We start from the raw sequence: 2,500 nt of genomic DNA on the forward strand, positions 1-2,500 counted from the left end.
GAGGTGAAACGTTTTTTTAGCCTAATCGAGAAAAACTTTTTCGGCTCCGGTTAACGTTATCATAACCGCAGTATCGATAATGATCCTTCCGCAGGTTCACCTACGGAAACCTTGTTACGACTTTTACTTCCTCTAAATGATCAAGTTTGGTCATCTTTCCGGTACGGCGGTGCGACCCGAAAGCCGCTCCGAGCACCAGTCCGAAGACCTCACTAAATCATTCAATCGGTAGTAGCGACGGGCGGTGTGTACAAAGGGCAGGGACGTAATCAACACGAGCTTATGACTCGCGCTTACTGGGAATTCCTCGTTCAAGGGGGACAATTACAAGCCCCTATCCCTATCACGAAGGAGGTTCATCGGGTTACCCAGTCCTGCCGGACAGGGGTAGACACACGTTGATTCCTTCAGTGTAGCGCGCGTGCGGCCCCGGACATCTAAGGGCATCACAGACCTGTTATTGCTCTGTCTCGTGCGGCTAAACGCCGCTTGTCCCTCTAAGAAGGAAGACCGACACAAGTGATCGGTCGCCTATTTAGTAGGCTAGAGTCTCGTTCGTTATCGGAATTAACCAGACAAATCGCTCCACCAACTAAGAACGGCCATGCACCACCACCCACCGAATCAAAGAAAGAGCTCTTAATCTGTCAATCCTTCCGGTGTCCGGGCCGGGTAAGTTTTCCCGTGTTGAGTCAAATTAAGCACCTGCAGAAAACTTTACTCCCGGTGGTGCCTCTTCCGTCAATTCCTTTAAGTTTCAGCTTTGCAACCAGACCTCCCCCGGAACCCACAAACTTTGGTTTCCCGCAAGCTGCCTGCTGAGTCAATTGAGTAACGAAGGCGGATTGCTGGTTGGCATTGGTTCTAATTAGAACTAGGGCGGTATCTTGATCGCCTTCGAACCTCTAACTTTCGTTCTTGATTAATGAAAACATTCTTGGCAAATGCTTTCGCTGTAGTTCGTCTTGCGGACGGTCCAAGAATTTCACCTCTAGCGTCGCAATACGAATGCCCCCTGTCTGTCCCTTTTAAGGATCACCCTCGTGTTCCGAAAACCAACACAATAGAACTCTAAGTCCTCTTTCATTATTCCATGCACCATTATTCAGGCGGGACGCCTGCTTTGAGCACTCCAATTTTTTCAAAGTAAACGTGGCGGGCACCGACGACACTCAATCAAGAGCACCGAAGGAAAACCGCCAGGATGTTCAGGCCAGGCAGTAGCCGCCGAAGCGGACCGCCCGTCTGTAACTGAGATTCAACTACGAGCTTTTTAACCGCAACAACTTTAATATACGCTATTGGAGCTGGATTTACTGCGGCTGCTGCTGGCACCAGACTTGCCCTCCATATGTATTTCTTGTTAAAGGATTTAGAGTGTACTCATTCCAATTACGGGGCCTCAAAAGAGTCCCGTATTGTTATTTTTCGTCACTACCTCCCCGTGCCGGGAGTGGGTAATTTGCGCGCCTGCTGCCTTCCTTGGATGTGGTAGCCGTTTCTCAGGCTCCCTCTCCGGAATCGAACCCTGATTCCCCGTTACCCGTAACGACCATGGTAGGCGCGTAGCCTACCATCGAAAGTTGATAAGGCAGACACTTGAAAGAAACATCGCCGATACAAGATCGTGCGATTTGCCCAAAGTTATCCAGAGTCGCCATGGTAAACGGGCCGAAGCCCGATTGGTCTTGGTCTAATAAAAGCGCTCGTTCCCGAAGGTCGGAGCTCTGCTGCATGTATTAGCTCTAGAATTACCACAGTTATCCAAGTAAAAAAGTACGATCTAAGAAACCATAACTGATTTAATGAGCCATTCGCGGTTTCACCTTATTTCGGCATGTACTTAGACATGCATGGCTTAGTCTTTGAGACAAGCATATGACTACTGGCAGGATCAACCAGGTAACAACGTGAAACGTCGTTAGTACCGCTAAAGAATTCTAAAACGAGCGCTAAAAGCGCAGCGTGTTCAGAAAAACATTAGCGGTCGTTCGACGGCTTTTGGAAAACCGTCGGAACTTACTCGGGAAAAGGCTTCGCTTGACGCGAGTGCCGTAGTCACCGATAATTTTTCTCGATTCGTTCACAACCATGGCGGCATATTTCAGCCGCCGAAATCGGTCGTATCGATAGTGTGAGGAAATGGCCTGAAACGAGGCCGCCATCTATTCGCGAAACGGTGCTCATACTACAACGCACCTCCTAGGAGGACGTATGTGAGCTAGCTGTTACGCAAGCAAGTCTGACTGATTACCAGTTTGACTACACTACAAGTAGTATTTGGAAAACAAATGGAGCCGTTTCTCTAAATTGACCACCAATTTTTTGATTTCGATGATTTACGAAAAAATATTTAAGTCACGTGAAATAGAAATATTTCGACGAGGAAAACCCGACATAGAAATATTTCGATGAATTACGAGTACAAACGGGACATTAAAATATTTCAACGTCGGGTTAGCTACGGGGAATGGGAAAGATGTAACATTTCGACGGCCAG

General features: G+C 47.9%; 1 non-coding gene across 1 annotated transcript; it reads right to left on the reverse strand.

Moving 5' to 3' along the window:
- Positions 1 to 77: 77 nt before the first annotated feature.
- On the reverse strand, positions 78 to 1,905 carry LOC149920736 (small subunit ribosomal RNA). Its single transcript, XR_016477761.1, has one exon. It is a non-coding gene; the product is annotated as a small subunit ribosomal RNA (ribosomal RNA).
- Positions 1,906 to 2,500: the final 595 nt, after the last annotated feature.

The sequence above is a fragment of the Leiobunum rupestre genome (genome assembly GCF_980474605.1).
Source record: "Leiobunum rupestre chromosome 11 unlocalized genomic scaffold, qqLeiRupe1.1.hap1 SUPER_11_unloc_1, whole genome shotgun sequence".
Classification (NCBI taxonomy): domain Eukaryota; kingdom Metazoa; phylum Arthropoda; class Arachnida; order Opiliones; family Sclerosomatidae; genus Leiobunum; species Leiobunum rupestre.